The sequence below is a fragment of the Myiozetetes cayanensis genome, unplaced genomic scaffold (assembly GCF_022539395.1).
Source record: "Myiozetetes cayanensis isolate MyiCay16 unplaced genomic scaffold, myiCay2020 scf6-25, whole genome shotgun sequence".
In the NCBI taxonomy this organism is placed as follows: domain Eukaryota; kingdom Metazoa; phylum Chordata; class Aves; order Passeriformes; family Tyrannidae; genus Myiozetetes; species Myiozetetes cayanensis.
Window position 1 is genome coordinate 43,241,620 of NW_026087853.1, and position 18,985 is coordinate 43,260,604.

Sequence of the window (18,985 nt, forward strand, 5' to 3'; positions counted from 1 at the left end):
AAATTTAGTTGTAATCTTTTTTTAACAGGAGCAGTTAAAAAAGAGTTAATAATAATAATAATATTACAATAAGAATAATAGTACAAATAAGAACAATCATGTCCATGGAGAAAAATTGTGGAAGAATGGGACACTTCAAAGCAATGTGAATTAACTTTGCTTTTGCCCCACCTTTCCCTTTAGAGAAAAAAAGCAAATGCAACTCCAGACTAGAAGGACAACAGCAAAGCACTACTTAGGAGTAGCCTATTACTCCCAGTGAAAAGAGGAGCATGACTCATCTTAATTTTAGTGGAAGTTCTATGTGCAAGAAAGGGAAAAATAGACTAGTCTTCTCCAAATATTAAAAGGGTGTGCCTGTACCATTTATTTGAAAAAAAAGATGACATATAATAACTGTTTTCCTGAAGACCTGAAATGCAATTCATACACGTTTGCATTGACACATACTGTGTGAACAAGCAACTTTCCTAATGTCATTTTTGCTTGACATTCTATTTCCTTCTATAGTATAGATGTGAAAGCAAATGATAATAAATAAGGTGTTCACTCTTTCTTCAACTACTCTTGTTCAGTGGTAAACTGACGCTATGCTGTGCACAGTGTATCTACTACGTGTAAACTGCAAGGAACATTCCTTTACGTAGCTCACAGGAAACAATCAACGAGATAAAACACCAGATTAGACCCAAACTGTATGATGTATGAGAAGACAATCATTATTCATAGCTTGGGTAGAGTCCAATAGTTTTGATGTTTGTTTGTCCAAAGGAGCTCAAAAGCTGTGCATCCAATCTTGAATACTTTTCCACAGGCAACAGAGTTAACCATTATGGTTACTCGGATTGCCTTTCCCCAAGAAGAATGTAAAAAGTATCTCTGCTCCCTCCCCTCCCTTGCCCCCCCGTATTTTGGCTGAAGAAAAACCATTCAGTTTCAACAAAATCAACATACATTGCAGTGCTGTTTAACAGTCTTGCTGATTACAATTCTTAGTGTTTGTGTTATCATATGTTATTAAAAGAATCAAGAACATCTAATTTTTAGTTTTGTAAATTTATGCAGGACTAACATTCTCTCAAAATGCCTTTTTGTTTGACATAGTTGTTTTCTTCCAGGAAAAAATAGTTCTGTAGAAATTTCTCTGATGACAGACGTCATAAGAGGTTTTGAAGGCAAGAATGAGGAACCTGTGTGGAAGAGGACACTAAAAATTACATTTCTCTTTCCGGGGGGACTTAATATCCTGCAACAGGGGTTAGTTTCAGCAAGTTCCCACACATGATTCTGCAACTGTGACATTGCTCCCCACAAGTGCCAGATGCAGATGGGCACAGCACTGGTCCTGGGAATAGCTGATGGACTTGAGACCTTCTGTAGCCACACTCCTGACTGAACACCACCACATGCTGAAAAGTCATCACCACTGTGATGCACAGTGTCACAGATGTAGTCAATAAACCACAGGGTGCAGATCCCAACAGATGTTTCCTTATGACAGCACAAGGAATAGCTGCTCTGCATAGAGGGATGTGCCCCTCCTTGACTACTGCTACAGGATGGAGCTGCTCTTGCAGCTGCCATGCAAGTGACTTCTACTTTAGCTACAAATGTTTCATACTCAAAGCCTGACATTATCTTGGAAGTTGTCCAGTCAGTAGATGTATTAAACATAAATGCCTTAGACAAGAAAAAGGCTTCTCTTTGGTTTTTCCTTCCCTATTCTCTCTTCCCTGTAGAACAAAACAGGCCTAAATTCATTAATAACAAAACATACTCTGTGAAATCCAAGACTTATTATTATATTTGGGGATCAAATCACGAAGTTCTGTTTGACTACTTAAAAGTAACAGGCTCAGAGCTCTTGAAGATAGATTTGCCTGGAACATCAACACCTTTCCTGATAACTTCAGGTTAATTTCTGAAGAACTGTGAAAGCAGACACCACATACACTTGTTTTGGGTGGCATTTGATAGCAGTTAATCCTAGAGTCACTGAGTTATAAAGTGAAGTTCACTTTAGTTTAGAGTGAGTTCATTTAACTGTCATCAAACCTCAGCCCATTCATGGTTTTAAACACCAAGGACTCGGTCATAGTCAGAATTCCACTCAGACAATTCCTTAGACTTCAACAGTTTCAGAACATTAGGCTTATTTACACAAATAGGCTTAATGGAACTACTTGTAGGCTACATGCCTATGCATGTGTACATTTGTCATAGAAATGCTTAGCCTGGATCTACAGTGTGCACTTCTGGGAAGTATCAGGCTTATTGTACATGTGCTGCCCAATTGCACTGCATGCCCATACAGGAGGGCCAAAGCTCTCAGGAAGCCTTGCTCATGCAGCATGAGAGATCACGGGGGGGTCCAGGAAACCCCAGGCAAAAATGTGGCAATCCAATTCTCAAAACTGGGTTTAAGGCCATTCAATTCCTTGGCACTGTGCCCTAAAGTAACGCTGAGACTGCATGTTTGTTTTCACTCTGATGGTATCTTCTACGCCTACTATTAAAAAACGCACCATTGCTGTACTATAGACACCCTGTTCACAAAGCAGCGAATATGGAAGAAGGACTACAACAGTACCTAAAACTCACACGATATTTCACAGCCTAAGCAAATTGCGTAAATTCAACATCTAGTCTTTGAAGACAGTAATTACAACATTTTAAAAATGACAAAATACAAATGAAGAGCATACAACCCAGATCTGCCTGGTAGCACAGTATTTTTACTTTATAGTCTCATATTTTAATGTTCAGACAATGAGGACCCTTAATTGAAGCAATGAAGAAACTTCTAATCATATCAATAGAAAACTTAACAAAAATAAAAGATGGAGTCTAAACCAAAATAATACCTAAATTCTTTTTTCCATGATGAGGTTTATAGACTAATTTTGAGTTAAGGAAGAAACATGATTGCCAAATCCAAATCTAAACACACATTTTATCCTTTCCAGGAAAAAGACAGAATATTCCTCCTAGTGTAAGAAGACCAAATCTATTAATTTTTTACTGATGTTACTTAACTGGCTTTAACAAACTTATGCAAAAGATGGATTTTTACTCTGTTTCAAGAGACAAGGAAATACAAAACCCTTATTGTGTGACAAACACTGATCCCTTTAACCATTTTGAAGCTTCAAAGGAGTGATTCAGAGTGGACTTTCAGCAAAATCCCAAACAACACCCAAACCTTCCCTCCTGCCCCCTCTCAGAGCTGTCTGGCTTTGGGTGCTGACACGATCTTTCCCTGACATCCACGTGATTTGCTACCAGCTCTTTAAAAAGCAAGAAGTGCTAAACATGTCTGAACTGTCATCATCATTTATCTCATCCAGACCACGAGATTGGGTGACACAGTCCAAAGTCATGGAATGCCCCTAAGTCTGTGCTGAGTGGGGCATGGAGAACATTAACTTCCACACAGGCCATTTCTCTCCATCTTTTCTGAGATTTCTAATGCCCTGTCTCAAGCAGCTGCATGCAAACCTTTCTCTATTGACTATTGACATTCACATACATAAACCGTGTTCAATTAATACTTGTACACCAAAATCACTAACTTTAGTTCCCCGGACGATTTGCTAGCTAGAGCCCACTGATGGTATAGAATCATCTTAGGCAAACTAAAGAGCATTGTCCTGTCATGGAAGTGTGAGTTACACCCTGATCATTAATACAAGAGGCTTGTTAGAAACTGCCACAGGAAGAAACCAGGTGCAATTTCTATTTCCACCCTGATTCTGCAACCCTTATGCATAATGAGTAACAATGACTCATGCAACTCTTCCCACTGGAGTTGACTTTCCATAAAGATTTTTAGTGCATGGATATTTCATGCACTGCTCCATGCTTTTCACTGTTTTCAGGATAATACCTAGGGGTTTAATTCCCAAGGTGGATGATGTCTTATGTTTTAAAAAAAAAAGTTATTTTAACTACTGCAGAGATACATCAAAGCAAATGAAGAGGAAGATTTGCAAAAACCCTGCCCAGTGAAACGACAATGTGCAGAAGAATACGTGTTAACAGACTTCTTGGTAAAACCGCAGTCTGAATCTCACAGCAACGAGGAAATGTTAGTGTGCTGTTTTCATGGGGATTTTCCTTTTCAGTTTGCGGTTCAAGATGATTGATAACTCACCAGGATGTGATAAACTAGGGCTGACAACAGGGACAGAACTAAAGGTTTCACAGTGGATATAGTTTTCATTTGTTTGTTTTAACAGAATACAGGATTTACATTTATTATAAGAACTTCGTTCTAAACTTATTAAACTGATTTCAAGCTTTAGGCAGATACATATGGGTAAATGTTTCCTTATAATTACAGATTATTTAATCTTGTGCTGACACTCCTGAACAGGAACAATCACTAGCTTAGCACTGATATCTACATTTTTAATATTATCACCTTTAATGTATGTTAGTAATGAAGTAGAGAAAAGTGACATATTGGAAAGAGATGAAAATCTGTTTTTAAAAAAAAAATCCTAGTAACTCCAGGCAAATCTAGAAATTTGCATCCTAAAATCTGAGGAGGTCTGGACAGTCCAGATCTTATCTCTCAGTTCAGACCTATCTCCAGTTATGTCTGTTTCTCAGGAAAACTACTTCATGGCTAAATAAGAATGCATATTTTACTTCTGGCTTCAGGAAATGCCCTCTGAGTACAAAATTTCCTACGGGATGGATTCATGAAGCATTTCAAGATCCAAGAAATTTTGTCAACGTATACACTAAGTTGGCCCAATTACTGCCATTTTGACATCTGTGAGAAATTAAATGGACAAAAAGTATCATTCACTGATTACCTAATACACTACAATACACATGGGCCTCTAAGGCATTATTGTTTGCTGAGTATTCCACCTTTTTTTAGAGTCTATTAGTAAAAAACTTCATTCAAGCAATTTGCAGCCCAGGCAACTGTAACAGGACACAGAGGCTTTCGCCTTTATGTCAGAAGTTGGACTAAAGCCCGAGTCAGTGATGAAAACCGCTGGATAGCTGTTTGCTAGGTTATGCAAAATGATTCATTAATCCCAGCCACAGTCACTAATAGACACGTGTCGACATCATTAAAACACACCTATACTTGAATCCCTCAGGGCTTGATGAGGAAAGGAAAACTGTGCTGGGAAAATAGGACTCAGGATGATTGCACACTGATCAAAATTTAGAAGTCAAATTCTGCAAGATCCACGTGAATTAAGCAAACTTGTGTCTGTGCAGCTGCAGTCCTTTACCACCCCAACAAAAAAGCGCCAAGGATCAAACAACATGTGTAATCATTCAGTGTGGCTGGGCGCTGTTTTTGTGCTCTCCCAGTTACAATATTCTTGTTCTGTCGAATACCATTCTCTAAAGGGTAGATAAACAAACCTAGAAATAGGTCACCTACACCATAAGAGAGACTCTTCCAAATAATGACAGTAAAAGTAAGTCTTTACAGGTTCTTGGGATTTGTCTGATGAAATACTTTCTTTGGAGTATTGCCAAGTTGTGAAATTTACAATGATTTGCAGGAAATACATTTCCAGATTTAGTGAGAATAAAACATATCTTTGGCTTTCAAAGTATCCCTTGTGGATAATTAAATAAAGCAAAATAAGAGGTTTGTTTTTCAGTTTGAAACTGCCTTTCATTCTGAAACTAAAATAGTTTGTTTGCACAAAATAAAATAAAATAATTTAAGAAAATTAGGTTTAAATGTTTACATGGTTTCAAGACATATAGACGGTTTAAGGAATTTAGACCAAAGTTTTGCTCTAGAATTTTTTGAAATGTCATATTTTCATTTCAGCTTGCTATAAAAAAATGTTCAAACTATTGAAAATTTTGAAGGGAGAGAAAAAAACCCACATAACTATATCCCTAATAGATAGTTGATGTTCTGTGAGAAAAAAATTCTCCATGCACCTGGCTTATTATAAAGTCCTGGAAAACACTTTAAAAGGAATTTACCTGCATGTTTGCAAGGAGTTCCTGCTATAAATAGAGACAACATATTCTTAGAAGTTGGGTGTGGTTACAAGAAAGTGAAGATGACTCTCCACAGAACCAAAGGTATACAGCCAGACCTACCTTTGAAGTTGTCCCTAAGCTGTTACTTCTACACAGTTATATTTTAGCACCTAGTAACTCAGTCTGAAAAAACAAATAAGAGTGTAGCTTCCTCACTTTCCTGTGTGCTGCCAACTACATAAAAAGTCACGAGACAGCCATGCTAACCTTGAGGTCCAAGTGGGCTGAAGTGGATCTCTGCACTGAAGAAGAGAGATGTGGCTGGAGATACACACAGAGGCCAGACAGATACACTGCAGTAGAAGGTTCTCCTTTCTCCACCAAATGCTAACATATATTCCTTACATTTCTGCATTACTTCGGGAAGTTCACAGTGGAGATGGGATGTGGGACAAAGCTCAAGCTGTTGACTCCTTCTGAATTGTTCTCAAGGAATCTGCCACTGGTCACCAAAGTCATTGTATCTGTTTACTGAGGGGCAAAAATCTTCAGTATCTTAATTGATAACTCTCTTGGCTACTAATTTAAGAAAATGGGGGTGAAGGTGGTGCTATTAATAAATCAAGCATTCATAGAGTCACTCAAAATGCAAGTAAGTACAAGAAATACACTTCATTCCTCAGCAGTTGCTGTAGAAAGACAAAAACTCTGCTAATGCCTCTTTCAAATATACTTGGCAACTGTCGTTCTGGTAAACATCCTGAGTGAGCCTATACTGTGTCATCACTTATGATAAACTTCCTTGCTGATGACATTAACATTAGTCTTTTTGTAATAGTTTCACCCAGCAGGGAGCTGAAAGTTTTCAGACTCCACTAGAGCATGGTACAGCTGTGCAGCACCTCAGGGGAAAAATTGCAGGCAGTGAAATCATAGTCTGCAGTTAGTTATCTGATATGTCCCCCTCAAAATGATGAAAACATAATCATCACTGTCAATACTAGGAGAGCTTCAGGCTGTACAATGAGTAGTCTCACCCCAAAGGCTGAGTAACAGGGACTGTGAAGACAATCAGTTGGATCCCTTCCATGCAATCCAGGTGAAGAAACATATATGAAACAAAGTTGGTGAACAATAATTGAAGTCTGATTTTCATTGTTGGACTGATTCAGTTATTTGGGATAAAAGCAGTTGAGAAAGAGAGTTTCTCAGCAGACAGATCCCCTGCCTGGAGCTCAAAGGGCCTTATGCCTACTCCCTACTTTGTCACTTATCCAGTGAAAGAAAGGAACCTCAGGAACCTTTTCAAAAGCTCTGAAAGCCAGCCAGTTGAAACAAAGATAACATTACTCTGGTAGGCACACTGAAAAGAGGGAGGCTGTTAGAATATGCCTCACAATGTAAGACATGATCTATAGAAGTCAATGGTAAAGTTCTTATGCTGTCTTAAGTCAGTGCAACCTTCTGACAATGGAAGAGAACACTGTGACACCCACTACTCCCTCTGTTTTTTCCCTAATACAAGAAGGGTAGGGCCTGTAACCAGGATACCTAGGCAAGCAGGTAACTTCTCCTGCAATTTTTGGTGGCAAAATATTTCAATTTTCTGGACTCTGTATAACTTCATCCATCCAAATACTAGAGTTTCAAGAATCTTGAGATTTATCCTGAAGGTGCTGACTAGCAAGCAACTTTCTTAACAGGTATGCAGGTCATTTGTACCCTAAGCTACATGTGTAGTTAAATTTATTTCATAATTTTTACAGTATTGGTTTTGAATTTTTTATAACTGGTTTAGTAAAAAGGTATGTGTAATAACTAGAGTTTGGAACTAACATTAGTATGTATACAATGCTGATGCTTCCAAAAGTATGTTAGAAATAATGGTATACCTCTGGTCTAATATATTTTTTTTTTAAGTTTATTTAAACTTAACAATTCATTTGAGGCAGTGACAAGGGAAGAATGAGAAAGAAGCATTGGCAGTGTGGCCTTGGTATTCTATGATCAAATATTTATTTAAATCCTACATTTAGGCAGTGGAGATATGTAAAGACCATGCATTACAGCTTGCATGCCATCCTCTTCAAATAGTGATGCACCATTGTCTCCCAAAAGTGTTGGAATCATTGTGAAGCCAGTGCTTTTGCGGTGGTGCTTGTTGATTCTAATAATCTTCTATCTTAATGAGCTATAGCTGGATTTCACAAAACATCCAGAACTAAATCAGTGTTTGAATGACAAATGATACAATGGCAGAACTCAATTCAGCTACAATGAGTTTTATGACATTGGCTTCATTTTGAGCAAGAGTCAATTCAAATAGCAAATCAGGAATATGTCACCTTAATGAACAGAAAATCCTATAGTTACTAATTCATTATTAATAAAGCACAATATTTTTCCCTCAGCAAGGGTATTACTTACTTCACAGAATATTCTGAATTGGAAGGGATCCACATGGATCATTGCGTCCAGCTGTTAAGTGAATGTCCCATACAGGGATCAAAACCACAACCTAAGTGTATTAGCACCGTGCTCTAACCAACCGAGCTAATCTCAGGGTTATGTGTTACTTATTTGAAGCAAAATTCATCAAATTGTTTGTCACTAGACAAAGCATCTGTCCAGGACATAAGAGTGCAGACTGGGAGAACAACTCATTGAGAGCAGCCATGATGAGAAGGACTCCTGAATGAAAAATGCTGGGCATGAGCCAACTGGATGTGCTCGCAGACAAGAAAGCCAATTGTATCTTGGGTTGTATCAAAACAGTTGTGGCCAGCAGGTTGAGGCAGGTGGTTCTCCCCCTTTACTTTGCCCTTGTGAGTGAGACCCCATCAGGAGTACTCTGGGGCCCCCAACATAAGAAGAACGTGGACTTGTTGGAGAAAGTCCAGAGGAGGACCACAAAAATGATGAGAGGGCTTGAGCACCTCTCCTACAAAGAGAGGTTGAGAGAGCTGGGGTTCTTCAGCCTGGAGAAGAGAAGGCACTGAGGAGGCCTCATTGCAGCCTTGCAGTACTGAAAAAGGGGGTTTATAAAAAAGAGGGAGAGACATTTTACAGAGGTAGATAGTGACAGGACAAAGGGGGACAGTTATAAAGTAAAAGAGGAAAGATTTAAATTAGATGTTAGGAATAAATTCTTTACTGTGGGGATGGTGAGGCACTGGAATGGGTTGCCTAGAGAAGCTCTGGATGCCCCATCCCTGGGAGTGTTCAAGACCAGGTTTTATGGTGATTTAGAGAGTAGAATCCCTGCCATGGAGGGGAGGTTGAAACAAGGTCGTCTTTTATGTCCCTTCCAATGCAAACCCTTCCATGATTCTATGATGTCTCTTAGAAACAGCAAAAGTAGTTGACACAGTGTGGAACTGTGTCAGATCACTTCCAGGTGATCTGCTACCAATCATTGTGCATAGATCTTATTTGTCTTTCTTGAACAGTCTAAAAGTATATCTTAGACACACTTTGTTATATCAATACCTGAAACAGCTAATTCATCTGACTCATAAAACTCCTTGCTCTGGAAGGATTGGAGATATTAGGATACCTCACAGTATAGAAATCAATTCAAGATATCCAACAAGTAAGTTAAAATCAAAAGACAGGCTTGTATTAGTCATGTTACCATGACTATTAGTGTGGATATATTTGTATCACTTCAGGGGTGGAAAAAAGGTGTTAAGACATTGCCTTGAAACTGCTGTGAGTCAACAGTAATACGATGGTGACTGGTGTTGATAAAGTGGTGACCTGGGCACTATGAGTAATAAACTCAGAGAGATGACTGATACTGTTAAGAAATTCGTGCAAGTCTGAAAAAAACCTGTTTGTTAGGGTTTCAAAAATTAGGAAAATGCTTACTCTTACTCATAAAGAGCATTTTCTTACATGGACTGTTCGGCTGAAGTAAGGATTGCATAGCCAGACTCAGCAATGGATTGCCCAACAGTAACTAAAGAGTTTCCTGTTTTTATAGTAACAGCATTCAGAGAATCCTCTGGTCCTTTGTGCTCTTGTTAATTTCTGATGCAGTAGAATAATATTTGCACAAGGACATTTTTCTTATGATTAATAATAAGGCTTCTTTCAGCTGAAATAGCTCTGTATGTGAAATCATACCTGCTTTCTGAAATTGAGGCAAAAGAGGCAAAAATCTTGTTGATGAAACACCAGGCCAGGACTTTGGAGAAAATGTTCTATTTACAGCTACATTGCTTTCTCTCTGTTTCCCTAACTATGAGGTTGGAATAAAATCACTGACTTCCAATGGGCTCCAAAAATCACTAATTATTTTTTTTCTGCTGTCAGCATGTTTGTTAGTTCACTTCATTCTCAATAGTTAGGAACATTTTTAACTCTGTTAAAAAATACTATTTCTAGACTTCAAATTTTAAATTCTATGGTAATTTAAACACATTAAGCCTGATTCCAGCTGTGCTGAATGTGTTGCTGAAACCCACCAGATAAGGCACCAATTCCCTCTAGACCATGTTACAATATTTATGTGAACTCCATGTAATGCAAGAAAAAGAAACACTACACAGAACAAAATTTCATCAGAAACCCTCTATTTCTGAAGTGATACACTGAGAAAGCGTAAGATACAAAATCTCTTTCAAGAAAATTCAAGTCCTTCCTCTACAGTAGTCATAAGAATCCAGCAGGTGACAAACAGAAGGAATACATCTCAGACATACATTAGTGTCAAAATGTTTGAATGTTTAAGGTGCTGTAGGATATACTGAGGAGAGACCACTGTGTTTTGTTACGAATGCCCACCTTGAGCTTTGAAGATGTGGATTTGTATCATCAAGTAGATGCTATCAATAAACACTTTTGTAGGTTATTAATGGATAGAAGCCTTTCTGGGCCCAAGACTTTCAATGCTGTGGCTATGCTATATTTATTAAATAGGATTGTGACAACATAGAAGGCATTTGAAGAAAATAACACTCTCTATACTTTATTTTGAAGGGTATCCTTGTCAGTCGGAGAGAGTTTTTTTAATTTATTTTCTCCCTTGCTCTGCAAAAGAGATTAATTAAAGAATTTTTTCATTTGCAAATGCAAAATCTTGGATAGAAATTCTGCTGATCTCTAAGGGCATTGTTGCAATATTTTACCAGTCTTGCATTGTTTTGTGTGTAATATTTTGTTTACTCTACACTAATTTACAATAGTTCTGGTACCCACTGGCATGTATATAAGTAATAATAGTTCTTAAAAAACATAAAAAGAGAAAAAAATCTCCAGCTCCAGAAAGATATACAAACTACTTGTTGTATGAAATATCTGGATTAAAATATATACTCATCAAGTCATTAACAGAAAACAAATTCAGATTTAGTCATTGGTCTTAGCAGTCTCCAAGTCACAGGATATGCCTGCTCCTGGAAAACTGGACAGGTGGGTTTCTCTCTAATCCACATGAGCCCACAGAGATAGAAAATATTAACTGGCACTTATGCCTAGACATGCCCTGAAAAAAAACCCTAAATAACTGTACTGATCCTACCTTTCTGTGATGCTCTAAAATTGCCCCTGCTTCACTGTTTTAAAAAAATACTTAATGTTGTGCTCTGTTCAGTGTGAACACAAACAGTATCACTGCTAGATAATGTGTGAGACTTGGCAGGTCAAAGACATGTTAAGAAAATAAAATAAAACTACTGTAATCTTTTCCCACCCAGCAAGCAGCCAGGAAATAGAGCCATAAGAAAAAAAAAAAAAGACTTAATAGAAATGTCAGGAGACACAAAAATCATCATACACACTAGTAGGAGAGCTCTGCAACATTTTACACCACTACAATGAGCAAGGATCCAGGCTTTTCTGAGGCAAGCCACAAAAGCAGGAAAGAAACTAAGCAATCACCATGGGAATGTGTCTCACATGCTTAAAATGTTTGCCTGTTACTACTTTTAATACAAGAACTGTTAATTGGATAACTGCCTCTCTAAAATCCATTTAGTGATGAACCGTAACCACAGAGCATCCCTTCTCAGTAGGCTATAAAATGATTTTTTTACATTCTAGAAAAGAGACGTTTACAAGTTTAGAGCTCAATATGTAGTCTCAAGAAGAGTATTTTTATTTTCTGTAGTAGAAGAGCTTTTGCTCCTCAGAAGAAGACAAAGTTACACTTACTAGTGCAATGTAAGAGTGCTATTTTTTTAATACCAATCTTCCAAAATCACTAGATGCCCACGCCCTATAAGCCTGATGTTGAACAAAATTACAGTGTGCCACATAGCACAGTAAGCTGAAATAAAACCATATAAAAATAAAAAATATAGCATGAATATTTTCTTGTCATCTAAGTATTCTCTGAGACCTGTCTCTTGAAAGAAGAATGTGGTTGCTACATTTTATTTGCCCAAGAATTCCTAAGCTGATGAGCAGAAGTTCTACTGGATCAAAGGTATACAACTCTCGATCACAAACACAGGGTGACAAAGGTCTATCAGATTTACTGGACTGCTTCAGTCAGATGTCCCAGAGAGACAGAGATGTATTAGTAGGGAAAACAATAAACAGGTGTGAGAGCCAGAAAAAGTTGTTAAAAAGAAGATGTGGACATTTGAAAGATATACCTGGATACCACCTGGGAAAAAATACTGACTGCCAGTGATACTCAAGCCTCTCAGGACTTGTAAGGTTCTGGCCACGCAGCCCTCTGGCATTGTGACCAGGTAGGTGGCCCACCTTCAGGTTAGAGAGGGTGGGTCTATTCTTGGATCCTTCCCTGACTTGCTAAGTCATTTTATGTCTCTCAGCATTTTGATTTCCCAGCATATCAATCCTTTATGTACAAATATCTCCAAAATTTCAAGAAGACAGTTGCTATTTATCACTAGGAAGTATTGGTTCAAAGAGGAGAGAAATGTGACTAAATTTAAGGCACCATTCTTCAGTTAATTATTAAATAGACTTTTAAGTTCTTTAACCTAAAGAAGTGTTAAGTTGGACAGTAGGGCAAAACTGATTGTTTTGTAAGTCAGTTCTCATCTGCCAGACAGCTTCGAACATCCATAATCATAAAAAGACTAGCCTTGAATAAGAACATTTTAAGGTAACTACTTTGCATTTGCTGTTGTCTAACAGGAACCAATTGCTACTGAGCTGAAAATAGCTGCCAGTCTTCACTGTATATACAGATAGCAAACACACAAGTAAACAGGATAAAACTGTCAGAGCACTAAAAAAAGTTTTATCTGATTATTATAGCGCTGCTATGGGAGAAACTGATTCAAACAAAATATAAATTATTTCACTTCCATGTTCTAATTTGTCCTATATATCAAATTTATGCATAAATGGTATATAGGAACAGAGAACAAAACCCTACATTTATAAATATGAAGACTCATTGAAAAAAACAGCTGTTTTTTCCTTTCACTTACATGCCCTTTTGAATGATGGAAAAGGGAAATTAATTACATTAATGCAAGACACTTAATCAAGCAGGAGGAGATAAAATAGGGAAGTGAATGAAAGGAAAACAGTAATATGTGTTTAGGCCTCACCCTCAGTGTCTTCGTTATTAATTAATCATGTCTCTTTATAATTAGGAAATACTACTTTCCCTTGAAACTGCCCAGTTAACTACTCCATATTCCTTGTGCAGGAGTTTTTTCCAGAGCACTGGGATGGAGTTGGGAAGACCTGGCTGCTCGCAGCAGTGACATACTGTACCAACACCTCAGTCTCCTCATTCCGAGACAGAGACACTTCATCACCTCGCCTGTAAGATGTGAGTTGGCCGGTGGCAAACAGTAGGTAAATCAGTACCATCACAATCTCCCCGGCAGCGCTGTTGGACTATTGCACTTACAGGCTGTAGAAAGAGCATCTTCCAGCCTGCTTGGTCTGTTTTGAGTAGGCATGTGGGATCTGTCTGCTCTCTGAGAACAGCTGCAGCCACACTGCTCTGGTACGCAGGATACCAATCCCTTGCTGATAAGCCTTCCTGGTGGCACGATTTGTTCTTTCAGAGAGGCTGCCAAATTAAGTCTCGTGCTTGACTTTTAGACCCAATTTGGATAGCAACTTGCTCGCTGCCTGAACTGAGCTCGCTCACATCTGCCCACAGGGTTCTGGGTGGCCATAGAACATACACTGGAGCTTCATTTAACCTCTCACTTCTGTATGGGAATCCTGCAAGAAACTACTCATTACAACTACCCACACATACCACACCCTGCTTCTTTACAGACACCTACCCATTAACAAAAATAACAATAAAAAAGCCCCCTAGGGAAATACGCTTCTGAGAACCTGTTTTGCTAACATGCTGTCACTGTGAGACATACATAATTAACAAAAGCTATGCCACAGCAATTTTTTTTTACTATTATATGTTCTGTTAAAGGCAAAATCTTATTTACTAAGATAGGTATTTAGAAAAACAGACATTAATCATGTAGTTGATGATTGCAGGCTAATGCCTTTTCCTAGGCAGCTGTCAGTCTGTACCCTGGCAATCTCCTTTATAGCTGTCTTACATTGCTTTTGGAACAGTAAGTATCATTAGCAGAAAGAGAGATGGAAATCTTACTACAGTTGCTGTGTGTCTGACTTTTTTCCTTTTTTTTTTTTTTTTTTTTTAAGATGCAACAGTCTCTTAAAGCTTCCAGCTACTGAGGTAGGTCAGTCACCAACAGAAAAAAGTGATGCAATGCATTTTTCAAACTCCAAATGTAAGTAAAATTTGGGTCTTCCCTGTCATTTTTACTTTGAATTGTCATACCATGCTTGTGTTTCCATGTCAGTAATTACTAAAACTGTAGATTATTCTTCAACTTCTTTTGATCGTTTTTGTTGGGTTGGTTTGTTTGTTTGTCGGTTTGTTTGTTTGTTTTTCTGTTTCACAGTATGAGAATTGAATCTTATTGTACTGAAATAAGATTGCTGGATTATATAATGTTTCCAGTGTTGTCAAGTAGAGGAACTGGAAAGTCCCAAAGCCAGTGCTTACAAAAGAGAGTTCAATTATGTTCTTAATTGAAGACACAGACTCAAAAAATGACTGCAGGTTTCGTTCGGCAGGAAACAGTCACGGAGGTTTGAACTTTAAATTGCAATTAGCTGAACTTTCAGTCTTACTGGAAAGATTCTCCAAGGAAAACCCCTCTTTCTCTCAGTTGCTATTTCACTTTACTGTCTGCGAACTCATTCATATGATGAGCTGCTCTGCCGTCCCTTGGGCGTGGGCAGCTCCAGCAGCCGCGGCAAGGGAGGAAAATCACAGCCAGCTGCTACTGATACTACTGCTGATGCACTGTGGGGAGGCTTGTGATTGAGTGGGGAGGAAATAGATAAACTGTCAGGACTGACACAATCCTCTTTGCCACCCCTATTAGCAGCACCCACAATGGTCACTGATAATTACAGTGTCTGATAGCTTTGAAATTATTATTACCTCTCTGGGAATGAGAGCTGTTTGTTAACAGCTGATGGACTTCTGGTCTAGTCTGGAAAATTACTAGCAGCTACACCAAACTGGCTTCATGCCTACAATGATCCATAACCCATAGAGAATTGTCCAAACCACCAGGTATATCACAAAGAAACCCCAACAGGTAAAGGCAAAGAGCAAAATAGACTGCGGATGTGAGTTTTACTTAGTAGCAACTCGGAAGTTTGAACTTCTCTAGTTTAAGAATTCAGTTTAATGCTGAAAAATTAAATTTGATAAGCATGCTCTCAGATACCAGCTGATGCTAAAATATGATGTGTTTTGAACACCATTAATTGTTCCAGTACAATGCTGTATTGTTTTCCAAGTAGGTAAGATTACTGTCGTGGGTCATGTTTGTTTCACGGTTATCCTCACTGTATTTCACAGGCAACTATGTACATTTAGCCTTGGTCCTGGAAAAAGCAATTTTAGAGGAGAGTTTTGCTGAACTCCTTCCCTTGCTGTCTAACATAGCATTCTCTTGGAAAGAAAAAAAAGAAAAAAAAAAAGAAATAAAAAGACCAAAACCAAACAGTGATTTACAAATAACAGAATACATGTCATATCATCTCCTACCTCAGCTGTTTTTTCAAACATTTATCCTTCATTCTGGAATGGAAATATGAGGCAAGAAGACCAGAAAGCAGATAAAGAAGCCTTTTTGGAATTACAAAAAACTTCTAATTTCTTGGACTGATTAATCCTCTTCTTAAAAGCTCTACACTGTTTTTTCTCTGCTTCTCTACAGTGCATTTTACTACCAGTAAGCTGTATTCAGAACTAAAATTATCACATCTTTTCAACAAGCATTTTAGCAGTAATGAGCTCATGCTGTTTATCTGTCTATCATCATCTCATCCTGCTGGCACATTCTTGATACAGAATAGAGCCTCATGCATCTATAGGTGAAAAATGAATAACTGCAATATTCATACTGTCTTCAACTCAGGCCTATAAAAGTCATGGAAACTGTTCTGAAAAGAAAGATATGCCACATAAGGATGAACAGTTTGTTTAACTTTGGCTCGAGCTACTAGTGGTTTTAAAAGCATTTACTTTGAAAAGTTCTTCCTCAATTGTATGATGCTATCTGTCCTCATTAAGGCCTTTCTCTGACTTCCTGTTTTCAAGGTAATGGCTCTTCATTGTGGTGAAGAACACCAGTAACTAAAGAATCATCAAACATTTCTGCAAAGACTGCAAGACAATCCTCTGCCATGGTTTGTTGGCTCTATGTGTGAGAGTATTTCAAGGGGAGCCATATAACCCTTCCAGTAAACAATGACGGAAAGTTCAAGTGACTGCTAATAAAGTCTAGTTACTTTGTAGCTTTGGGAAAATAGCCAAAAAACACACTGTAAGGACTGAGTGAAAATAAACTAGCACAAAGAGCTTCTTCAACCTGCTTTATTTAAAAATTTGCAGGATAGATACATAAACCAAGAGGCAGGCAGGTCTTCTTGGTGACTTACTGACAGCTATGGTAGCCCTGCCTCAGAGCCTTACCTTGTAATGGGACTCTGGACAACCTCTCCAGTGCTAATAGCTAAGCTCCTCCCTCCCACTGGTAGACTCATTCACTCTCTTTCCATTTCATCTTTACTATTACTTCTGTTCCAGTTTCTTCCAGTTGGGTGGTCAAAATTCCAGGATTTGCTTTATGTTAATCAAGTAACATTTTGGGAGAAATATTTTTACGAATATGTAGTGCTCACTGGAAAAAATCAGGCCCAGAAACGTTCACCAAGATGTCAGCATCTGTATCCTCCTGGATTCAGACTACTTAGACAACAAAAGTCATATTAACACGAAGACTACCCCTGGCTCATCTGTCAGTGACAGTAGGGTCACAATAGCACAGAACTCAGGATGATTAAGTTTTTCAGCTTTCTCTGTGTCTGCTTTTTCCTTCTGTAATCATGTTAGCAGTAATACCAGGTCGTCTTTGATTTCATTAAATCGTCTACTAAAAGAATCAAAATTCCAGTTCAGGAGTTTTCCAACAGCAATGACCATTAGTATGCGATACACAGTAAAATCACTGGCTTAAAAAAGAAAACACCACCATCAACTGCTGTTTTGAAGTCATTACTGACTACAAAGTCATGCTGGAATGTAGCTCATACCAACTAAAATATATTGTAGCTATAGTCTAATACTTTACCGAGCCATTAAAGAAACATATGCCCCACAGGGGTTTATGTTTTGTTTGACATACTTTTTGTAACTATGCTGAAGACTAACTAGATTATGGGGCTTTCTGTTATGCCTCACTGTAAAGTGCATTACTCCCAGAGTCAGTGCACACCCTGATTCTTTAGGACACTCCAGGCAGCTCATAAAACAAAAATCTGTTGAGCATTTGGTAAACAAATAATTATAATACTTACAAAGTGCACAGACTTGAACCAAGCCAAGGTCTTAAATATATTTCTGATATACTTCATTTGTCTGCACTAGTCCTGTCCTTTCTCTTAAGGCTTTGTTCATATACCTGACCTTAGCAAGAGCATTTTGGTACAAGAGACACACAGTTTTAGAATGAAAAGCAATGAGGGTGCTTCAGCTATCATAGATGCACTGGGAACTTGTTCACTCTGACACACCCATTCACAGCCCTCCAGTGCTGCAACCATTATAGAAGTATCCACTGCTGCTCAAACAAATTAGATACATATTTACCTTACACACACATAGCCTTTGGGTGACAATGGCCATGAAAAATGTATTTTGTTAGACTCCTGGAACTGATGAGTAGAAAAATAATGTAGAAGTGCAATTGTTATCCCTAACCACAAAATGCCTTGAGGCAGTTGCAGTCACAGTGAGAGTCTGTTAGAAGTATGCTCATTTCCCTGAAACATGGTTGAGCCTGCACCATGTGAAATTTCAAAAGCTTTTTGTCCTTTTGGACACAGAATTATTTTTTTCCTCTGTATTAACATTTCATTTTTAAATACAAATATTTGAAGCAGATAACCAAGCTACAGTAAGTTAAACAACTATATTTTGTGGTCACTTCTAACCCCCTTTGTTCCAAAATCCATCAGTCAGCTCTAAAGAAACCTCAGAAAGTCAGAAACAAGCATGTTTGGCATAAAAGCTCGTCACATTTCAGTCACAGATCGCTGCAGTTTTGCTTCTGTTCAGCTGTGTCCAAATTCAACATGTATTAGCTGTTGGTTCAGCTCTTGTAAACTCAAGAATGCAGTTGTTGTGTGCTGGAGGAGGTGTGTGTGTGTGTGGGGGGGGGTGTTCATCCCCATTTTGCCCTCCCCCCATCTTTTCTCCATAGTGTGAAATGGAGCTGGGAGAGCAAACTAAGTATGTAACAGCAGTCACATTGTCGAAATGAGCTTTACCAGAGCCACTCTAAATTCCCTAAGGTAGTTCTGTTCTTAAACTTCACTTTAATGATCTACAATTTACTTTTTACAGATTTGGAACTGCCTTTTACAAGCAATACACAGCTTTCTGTGACTGTACAGACCAGCACAACCGAGAGTACAGGTCTAAGGCATCTCTAATAACACTCAAAAA

The 18,985-nt window shown here is 38.2% G+C and overlaps 1 protein-coding gene across 2 annotated transcripts in view; it reads right to left on the minus strand.

The window, feature by feature from the left end:
- CD44 (CD44 molecule (Indian blood group)) overlaps positions 1 to 18,985 on the minus strand; it is a 97,082-nt gene that overhangs the window by 32,931 nt on the left and 45,166 nt on the right. The gene's annotated exons all lie outside the window — the stretch shown is intronic.